We start from the raw sequence: 10,979 nt of genomic DNA on the forward strand, positions 1-10,979 counted from the left end.
TCTCTAGGTCTTTCAGTGCAACTTTTAGTTCAAAGTTGACCACAGAGTTGCACTGGAGGACCTAGAGATTCCTAGAGAGAACAGATTAATCAAATCCGGGAACAATCAGATCCGCAAATATCAAAGTCGTAAATATGGAGGAATGAGTGTAGGTAAATAGGTACCTCTTCGGTGGAAGGTAACAGCGTCCTGTGCAGTCATGCTGGCCACATGACCACCAGAGTTGTTGGCTCTTTGGCTTAGTAACGAAGATCTATATTTGATCTTAGGTAAAGGAATTATTTTTCAATGCAATAACATCCAATATCCACAAAACAGTGATACCTTTATCAGCTAACCAAAATGCATGATGCAAGGTTTCAAAGCTCCACTGGCTTCTTCATCAGGTGAAGCTTGCATCATGCATTTTGGTTGGCTGTTAAAGGTATTGCTGATTCATGGTTTTTGGATGTTACTGTGTTTAAAAATAATTCCTTTACCTAACTTAGTCTGGAAAATCAGCACACACAAGGGTTTTGTAGCATCTTTGAGACAAACTGAATGAGAAAAGTTGGTAGAATGAGCTTTCCTAAACTTGAGTTTACTTCCTCTGATGCAAGGACTGGAGGGGAGGGTCCTGGGATAGACCTACATAACCAGGCTGTGTGTGGGAATGGCAATTCTAAATCTAATTGATTCAATTCTATTGCCTTTCCCACGCCTAGTCTTAATAGGTCTATGTCTGGACCCTCCACTATATTCCAATACTCCCATCACCATTCCTATGCTTATCAACTTACCTTGGCTTTAGGCAATATTCTTCTTCTTGCCTTGCCCGCAAAGATGATAGTTAAAACTGAATGTGTCACTTCATTTCCATAACTAGAAGTTTCGCATTTCTATTGCTATTCTCACAAACAATTTGCTTATATAGATTTGTTCCTGGACCATCCCCTCCATTCATCTGAGGAAATAGATTCAAGTCTAGGAAAGCTCAAGTTACCAGTTTCTTTCAGTTAGTCTCAAAGGTGCTACAAGATACCTTTGCATACTGATCATCTATTTTGTGCCTTTTTGTTGGCCCAATAAAGGCATCACTGTTTTGTGGATTTTGGATGCTATTATACAGCCAACATGGCTACCCCTAGACGCATATATTTTAAGGTAGGGGAAGCAGGCTAAGCCCTTTGCAAACTGGATTTTTCCAACCTGTTTCCCAGGCCAGTCATCCATTCAGCTCTTGCCTCTTCCACTGGTCTGTGGGACAGCAGCCTTTTGTTGGGAGACCTAAATACCCTAAAGGCACCAAATCCCATCTGATCTTGGAAACTAAGTGGGGTCAGCCCTGGTTAGTACTTGATGAGAGACTGCCAACAAAGCAGATGCTTCAATGCATCAATGAGCCCAAACAGGGCAAAATAAAGCTGCTTTGGGTCACTTTGGAGGTATGCTGTTTAAATGATGCATATCCTAAGAGACTGGAAGCCGCACCAAAGCCACGCTTCAGTCTTAAGGACCGGAGTGCAGCTTTGACACAACTTCTGGCCTCTTAAGATGAGTGTGTCATTTAAACAGCATACCTCCAAAGTGACCTGAAGCAACTTTATTTTGGCCTGTCTGTTCGGGCCCAATGTTTCCTGAGCGAATTCCCTTTAGTGAATTCCCTCTTCAGTTCTACATGAAGTGAATGGATTGAAGCTGAATATCTACATTTCACATATACCTGAAAGCTGCTGTGCTTGTGCCTTCAAGTCGTTTCAAACTTAAAGGAATATAAATTACTGTGTAATTTAACTGTATTTTCAGGTAGAAAGTCGAGCTTGAGCCCCCTTGGCTGAGACTGAACTCGCAACCTTATGGTTTGTGAGTGAGTGGCTGCAGTACAGGTATTTGCTCCACCAGGGCTCCTGTAGTGATCTTCCGTTAGTCTGTTTTGAACAGTATACATGTATGACAGCATACAGTTCTGAAAACTATGCCAAATGATGGCTGTAGTCCATGTTAAGCAATTAAACTCCAAGTGACCTTGATGAGATTTAAGCAGCCTAGTTGTGCAGACACGAATTCTTGATACTACTACTCATTTTCTATAGTCAAAATCCTTTGGCTGATAAAAACAGAGTGGTCATTGCCCAGATTCTGCTAATACCAGTTTAGCTTGAACTGAGCTGCTTATATGAGTAATTCAATAATATCCGATCTTGCTAATTTTTAAACAGGATTTCATGTACTGTACAAACATCAGATAGTGAAAATGTTTTCTATATTAAACAGCTGTGTACTTTTTATTTAATAGATACATCTCAAAGACAAATTTCAGTCATATTACATGGAGGGAGAGACTGGCTTTGGCTATATGTACTCTTTTTCACTAATAAATAAAATACATACAAAATTATGTTTAGAGAAATAATTTAGACTCCACCCTGCTTTTGAAGTAGCAATACTTTCAAGGGCTTATGAGATGATGATGATGATGATGATGATGATGATGATGATGATGATGATGATACAATAAAACATTAAAGCTGAGATAAGACAAAAACAATTCTCACTGCTGATTGGTCCATTAACCCTTTATGACTGGCATAGAAACATAAAGTATGTTAAAAGAGAAATATATTGACTACTACATTTTTTAAAAAATATTTTTTAAAAAAATCCAGACAAAACTACTTCCAATAATAGCTCTGTCCACTGATGAAACTTTAACATGATTATTACTGGCATTATTACTGGCAGTAATAATGATCCCCCATTATTGTTTTTTCAACCAGGCCTAGAAGGCCCAGGGGCATAATTAGGACTGAGAATTTAGGAAGGGAAAGAGGGAGGGATTTAATCTTACTTCTTTCCTTCTTCACTCCAAATTCCCCTTCCCCCTTTCAAACTGCTGTTTATTTGGGAAGGAAGGTCCTTTGGGTGTCAGTTTATATTTACAGTGGGCCCTTGTTTTACTCGGGGGATCCGTTCCAGACACACACACTCCTGCGTAAAGCAAAAAACCGCGTAAGCTTGAGCCCCATTATATTCAACGGGGCTTATGCTTGCTGCGTGGCTGAGCACGTGCCCTGCAGCCACGCACACCATGCATGATCCCCATTGGATATAATGGGGCTCATGCTCGCTGCATGGGGCACTCACCTATTTCCCAGGTGGCTTCAGCGTATGCTGAAAGCCGCCTATAAGGAGCCCGTGTATGGCATGGGCTCACTGTATGTGACAGTTAAACTCTAAATACTTTATAACATTTGCAGCCTAAGAGTTTGGCTATGTATTGCTACTTGAGACATCTCAACTTGGTCCTGGATGTTGCAGCTGCATGTGCTTTGCGCTTACTTGTTCCCTGAATTAGAAAACTAAAAGGCAGCATAATTCTGGCCCCATCCACCAACCAAGACAGGAAAAGCAATGATAAGGCTGTACCCTAAAGACACCAGATCCTGTCTGATCTTGGTTGCTAAGCAGGCTGAGCTTTGGTTAGCCCTAGAATGGGCATCGACCAATGAATTCCAGGTGCTGGGGGTTAGAGGAAGGAGCTGGCAAAATCACCTTTGAGTATTTCTTGTCTACGAAAACTCATGAAATTCATGATGTTGCCATAGGTCAACAGGCCTACTTGAGGATACATACACAGACACATTCATACACACACACACACACACATTCATACTCCCTGCCTCTCTGGACGACTGTTGCAGCATGGAGAAGAAAAATTTGCCTCCCTGGACCTTTGCTTGTTTTTCTCTTCTGAAAATAATGCCTTTTAAATCAGGCCAACTTGGGTCCATTCATTGGCCAGAGAAGGAACATCAGCTTCAGTGAGTGAAGGCACACTGAATTCATTGAGGCTTACTTCTCTGTACATATTCATAGATTTTTACTGTGTCATTCTGTTTTTCAGGGTTCCATCATTAGCTTGTAATATTTACACCATAAAAGTTAATTGGCATTATTTTTAGGCATTTCTTTATTTTAAAGATAATACAGCTTTTAAAGTAAACTATTCCAAGGCAGCATAAAACAAACCAAAGCAAAAACCCAAAATAGACTGAATCAATTATAATCTCAATAGAATCAAAATGAATAATTAAAAGAGTTGTAGGCTTTTTTAGAAATGAAAAACAAAATGTTTACAGATACATTTAAAAAAAGGAAACGTGGTGAAGTGGGAGGACAATGGAGTTGACTATTTAGGAATTGCATGAACATTCTGGATTTGAGATGTTTTTCATAGAAAAGTTATAGGAAGGAGTATTTCTGATAGTGTCAATGAGGTAAGAAAGAGGGATTTCCTTACTAGCTGCCTTTAAAACATTTTCATAGGTTACTCTGAAATATTATTTCTGTGTTGACAAGAGTTGGAGGGTGTATGGGTTAATAAGAACAAAACAAAGGATGGGTTAGTAAAAACAAAAAACTTCTATATTTTGTTTCCATTGATTTCAGGGAGTTTCCATTGATTTTAAGAATTACAATATCCACAATACAATATAAACTAAACCTGTAAGAACACAACACAAGACAAAGTTCTTACTGCATCAGCCAATATATCTAAAAGGCATGAATGGACTGAAAAACCTTGTCTCGTCATCTAGTGATCTGAAAGTCTCCCAGTCTATGTTCTGTCGTGTTTCTCTGAAATTCACTTGCATTTTCATCCTGTTGACTCATACTGGACTGACTTTATTTTTTTCTTCCTGCATTAAAATTTCTCTACATTTGCACTCATTTTTTTCCTAATATCTGCATTCATTCATTTTACCCAACACACATGTTTTTCTCATTTATTGTTGATAACAACTTTTGAGTTTTTTGTGGGTTTTTCAGGCTATGAGGCTGTGTCCTAAAAGAGCTCTAGAAGAGCCATGCCACTGAAGTGTCTTGAAGCTGCCTACGCCTGGTCAGTTTCAGGGCATTATCAGAGTGTGTGGCATGTAAACGCTGCATTCTGATGACACCCTCAGGTTGTCTTAAGGGCCATCTGTTTTGGCCCTTAATGTTTTAATCATAACTGTTGTTTTAGCTGTATTTTATTGTTAGTCACCTTGAACATTATTTTTAAGGGGAAATTGAGATACAGTGCACCCTTTCTTTATGCGGGGGATCCATTCTGGACACCCCACCCCCCCTGTAAGGCAAATACCATGTATGCTTGAGCCCCATTGAAAACAATGGGGCTTGTGCATGTGGCGCACCATGGTGCATGTGCCATTGTCTCTTCTGTTGCGTGGCTTTCAGCATAAGCTGAAAGCCGCATATACCGTGGTCGCATATGACGCGGGCACACTATATAAGTTCTCCAAATAACTTATCAGTTATCATGTCATACTGCCATATTAAAGCCATGTGAATTCACCTCATTAAATATCAAGGTTTTTGATTGAATGGAGACATAATCAAGAGCAGTGACATGATATACCAGAAGAGGTAAATATTGTAGTTCATTTTGACAGCATGAATAAATAACAGATTGGTAGCTGTAGATGCATAACAACTATCTCTGAGACCTTAAGAAAAATTCAATTTAAAATATAGTTCAAACAATCAATTTATAATAATTTAACAACAGTGTTCATAACAAAAGGAAATCTCATGACCAGTTTCATCCATAGCTGTATTTTTCAAATGTATCAGTTCTTTGTCCTTTTCTAGTGTGTGGCTCGCAACTGTCACTGAGTCACACAGCTGTCGTTAGGCCAATGGCCAATGTAATTACAGCAACAACTTCTGAACCACTGTAAAAAAGAAGAAAAAAAATAAAAATAAAAGAAGGTAGTCTTTAAGTCCACTGGAGGCATGATCTATGCACCAAGCTGATAATGTTAAACAAATGTTAGCAATGTCAAATAAAAAACAAACAAACAAACAAACAAACAAAAAACCCGTGAAACTACTGGCTGATCACAGCTTTTTCATGAGCATGGATTCCTGAAATAGTTTTTGCGTAAACTGAAAATAATAGCAGTACACATGTTGATTGGGCCTAAATACCCTAAAGACATCAGATCCTGACTAATTTGGGAAGTTAAGCATGGTCAGCCATGGTTGGTACTTGGATGAGAGACCCCCAACAAATGCCAGATGCTCTAAGCTATACTTCAGAGGAAGGAATTGGCAAACCCATCTTTTGTGTATTCCTTGCCTAAGAAAACCCTATGAAATTCATGGAGTCCCCATAAGTTGACAGGTGACTTGATAGTACACACACACACACACACACACACACACAGATGATGCTGTGACAGAAACTCTGAGCTATGAGCCTCTTAGCAAACATTATCAGCAGAAATTCTTGACTGTTTAAAATGGATCTTCAAATTTGTTTATTCTAAATAAAATGAATGTCAGCTGTAAGGCAAACCTGTTTTTTAAAAAGTTAATCTGTTACTGAGAAAATGTCTATAGAAGATAGGATAAAGTGTTCTGGGTCAGTGGAAAAGCACTCCTTTTGTATTGCACTAAGGCCTCTGAACAGCTTTTGGGAAGAAGCAGTTCTGTGCCATCATTTGTACTAAGCCAGATACAAATCCCAGTGGTAGCTATATTATTACTGTTTATCATTTCCTTATGACTCCTTAGTGTAGGGGGATTTGAAACTTATGTCATTCATCCTCAGTGCTGTGCTAGGAACCACTTTGGTCTTTCAGTAAACTGGGACTGAGAGAAAACAGTTGCTTCAGGCCACCTGATGAGTTGATAGTTGAGCAGAAGTGAGATAAAATATCAGCCTTTTGACCAATTAATTGATTCTGATGTGGATACAAACATGCAGAACCAGTGCTAGCATTAGGCAAGGTAAGCCAGCCACTCCAGGCTACAGATTTTGACTATCAGGGAAAGAAAATATATTCTTGATTCATTTTATTGCTTGAGAGAGCAATGGGATTTTCCATCTCAGGGACCAAAATAATTTGTTGGGCCTTCAGTGCTTTGTAACATGAGTTTTTGGGCAAGGGCACCAGTTGAGGCTCTGTCCCAGGCAGTACGGTGTCTTGGGCTGGTCCTGTAAATATATCTTCCCACTTAGAGATAAATGCTAAAACTCATGGAAGGTGAATTCTCACCTAACAGGAACATGCTGTGAGAGAAAAGCAATGTTAGGGGTCTTTTTCAAGATCTTCACATGGCCTGCTGGTTCCTGTGCTCCGCTGCAGGGGTGGAAATCATGTGACCATCCAGAAGTTGTTGTACTGCAGCTCTAACCATTCCTCGTGACCATGCTGGGTAGCTCTGCTGGACTTGAAGTCTGAAATGTCTGGAGAGTGGCATGATTTCTGCTACTGCTCAACACTCTGTGCCGTCCTTTGTCACAAACCTATTTTCATCCACTGCTGCTGCTACTAATGGATTTGAACTTTGATTGTCAGTTGTTTACTGAATGTTTGTTCCTGGTCCCCGCATGGCCAAGAAAAGGATTGGACTCTGCCTGCATTGATATCCTAACTGACAACAGAAGGTACATCTGAGACAAAATGTTGCCTTATAACTCTAACATTGTTGCTTTTCTTCTCCTTTATGATTTTAGCATTTTTGCTTGATTAAAAAGCCTGTGAAGCTTCAAAAGCTTGTATGATGTATTTTGTGTTTTTCAGCTGGCTCAGTAGAAGTATCAGTTTTTTGTGGATTTTGTATTTTGTTGTATTTTGCTACATGGCCAACGCATCTACTCTTGAATAAATGCGTGTCTACACTGCCCAACCCCCCCCCCCATACTCAGGTTGTAGTGGCTGCGACCACAATACATGACATTCACGATGTGTGACTTTTCGCCAATGTGTGACTTTTCACCAAAAATCTGATTTAAAAAAGAACTACTTTATATCCTGCATTGCCTAGAATATCCATAGAAACATTCTGAGGCAATATTGCAAAGTATAGGGCACATGATCATTGCAGGGCCACACTTTTAGGAGATTACAGCACTACATTCTTATAGTGCTGCTATTCCACTTTAACTACTCTGGCTGTCTCCAGTTGCATTCTGGGATTTGCAGTTTAAGGAGGAGCATTCAGAATTTTCAGCCAGGGAGCTTTTAGGCCTTGTTCAACTACAAACCTCAGAATGCAACAGGAGGCAGCCAGAGCAGTAAAAGTGGAATAGCAGCACTATAAGAGGGTAGTGTGTTAATCTACTTACACTGACATGAGTTCACATATGGGAAATGTGTGCCAAGTTACTCTGATCTTGTCATAGTGAGACTGTGGACCAGAAAGGTGTGCTGTAGCTACAAGATGAGTATGACATGCCTTATGTTTTCTGAACTGCTGTGGCTGTTTGTGCTTCTATATGAGTTTACAAAATGGCACTGATGAGTTATCGTCTTTCTTGTGGTTCTTTAATTATTATTTTTTTTACAAAGTTTTGGATTAGATAATGATTTCATAAATGAGGAGGTTCAATTAAAGAGAGAAGTAAAAGTAACCACCTTGAGTTACATGATGGGGGGGGGGAGGGAGGATAAAATTGGTTCATTATTTATTGATTTCTTTAACTGATATCCCACCTTTCTCCCAACATGGGGCCGAAGATGGCTAAATAAAGTCTACCATCATCACCATCACCATCATGATCATTTTCTTTTTCATCCCCTATTGCCTAATATACTAGACACATACCATAGAATCATAGAGTTGGAAGAGACCGCAAGGGCCATCCAGTCCAATCCCCTGCCATGCAGGAACTCTCAATCAAAGCATCCCCAACAGATGGCCATCCAGTCTCTGCATAAAGACCTCCAAGGAAGGAGACTCCACTACACTCTGAGGGAGTTTGTTCCACTGTTGAACAGCCCTTAATATCAGCCCCACCTCTTTAATCATTTGAAACTTTCCCTGTTTAATCTACTGATTAAGCCATGCAGTCTTCCCAGACAGAGGCCATTATCAGACGAGTGTGGAACTGGGGCTCTTCTGCACTGGGCGATTCGAATTCACGTTATTTCGCACAATACCATCATACCAGCATTCGAATGGCCCAATCCGCACTCACGTTAAAGCGCGAGCTGCCGAACTGAATGCGTACTGGCTCCTCTTTTTGGAGCGTGTTGGCCAGTGCGCTGATAAGGGGATTGGCGATATCCTGGATTGGGGCTCTGTTCGATCTCAGTGCGAATGGGTCTGGTGTGACTACCCAGTCCTGAATTCCATCGCAAGACCCCCAGATTCCAGTTTTTACTTCCGGTGGGTCTTTCCTCTTGCCGGTTCCAGGGAAGAGGCGCGGGGGGCCGCTGGAATCGCGGTTCCAGCAGCCTCCTCCTCCTCCTCCCGGCTTGAGAGGCATCCCTGGCCGCATCCCAGGCAGGGAAGAGGCGCGGGGGCCGCTGGAACCGCGATTCCCGTTGCCCCCCGCGCCTCTTCCCTGCCTGGAAGGGCAAGGCATTTCTTCCCCTCATCGGAGGGGAGGGGGAGGAGGAAAGAGCCCTGGGCAGAAGGGAGCAAGGGAAGGCATTCTTTAGGAGCCTCTTTTCCCTGCATCCCCTGCCCAAAGCCCTCTGTCGCTGGGCATTCCTTCCCTTGCAGGAGGAAAAAAATCAGGTCATGAACGGAGCTCATGTCAGGCAACCCCCCCCTTTTCAAATTCAAACAATTTTTTTTGAGCGCAGATGCGCATGTTTAATATTCCTGAATGTATGTTTTATTTTTAACCATTTTTTTGAGTGCAGCTGCGCACGGTTTATATTCCAGAGGCAGATGGAGCCAGGCTTGCACTTGTGCAGCCGCTGAAACCCCTGTGCCTGGCTCTTTAAAAAGGGAGGACACTTCCCCCGATGCCCTGCAAATGTCACCATGACGATAGCTTGATTGGCAGCGGCCAATCTACAGAATGCATTCGATTTCTGTCAAAATGCATTCGATTTCAATTTGTAGTGGGCACTTGCTAACGGAGCGATTGACAGCCGCTGGAACTGCTCCTCCCCCCACCCAGAATACATACTCACACACTCACACACACACACACACGTAGAACCGGGCATTGCTAATTTGTTGCAAGGGAAGGTCATGGTAACATTAAAACCAAGCAGGAATGTAGAGAGGAAACAGTAATGGGCGCATTGTATCGCGATTGTTAATGTGCATGAGCTGGCTCTCCAGCTGTTTACCGGGCTGTCATGACGGGACCTCCCCTTTCACCCCGGAAGCGTTTAAGGTCGCAACCCATGCAGGGCACCACTGAGCATGTGCGAGGCGGCCGATACGAATCGGCCAATCCTCATGTTGAGCACCGGTGTAACAAAACATTCTGCACTGAATGCACTTCGCGCGAATGCAGATTGGCCAATTTGAATCATGCCAATGCGGAGGGACTCCCAGGTATGGTGGTATTGTGCGAAATAACGTGAATTCGAATCGCCCAGTGCAGAAGACCCCCAGTTCCACACTCATCTGATAAGGGCTAGACATTTGAATCTCAGATGCTCAGTTTGAATTTCTCCTGTTCTGTTAACTAGAGCAAATGTTTCTCAAGTTCATATTGTATCTAAGGCTTCATGCTTGTATGAACACTTATTTGGGGAATAAAGTCCCATGAGTTTGATATAGCATGATTGATAATAATTAGTTCTGGAGTGCACTAGATTTTTACTTTGGTTCATTTTATGGAATTTACTACTTCTTGGGTTCAAAAACATAGAATCGTTATGTTCACATGTCCTTTTTTTTTTGGCCTGGTAAAATAGTACTGTTTAGGTGTAAGTTTTTTTTTTTTTTTTTTTTTTTTTTTGTAAGCTTGGAGAATTCCTCTTTTCAGTTAAGCCCTAACTTAACACTATGGGGATTTATTCAAACAGCCTATTCTTATTTCAAAAATGTGGGTCAGTCAAAAAACATACTACAGCTGTTGTGATTTGGGATACTGACAGAGTGTTTCCAGTTATTTGCTTTAAATAGGAAATTTAGACAAGTATAACACAGAGCATGTGGTTGGAAAGGTGCTCTGTTTTTGGTGGAATTCTTCCATTGCTCAGTCGTCCATCTCTTATATACTTGCAAAAAGCCTA

This window comes from Sceloporus undulatus, chromosome 1 (assembly GCF_019175285.1).
Source record: "Sceloporus undulatus isolate JIND9_A2432 ecotype Alabama chromosome 1, SceUnd_v1.1, whole genome shotgun sequence".
In the NCBI taxonomy this organism is placed as follows: Eukaryota; Metazoa; Chordata; class Lepidosauria; order Squamata; family Phrynosomatidae; genus Sceloporus; species Sceloporus undulatus.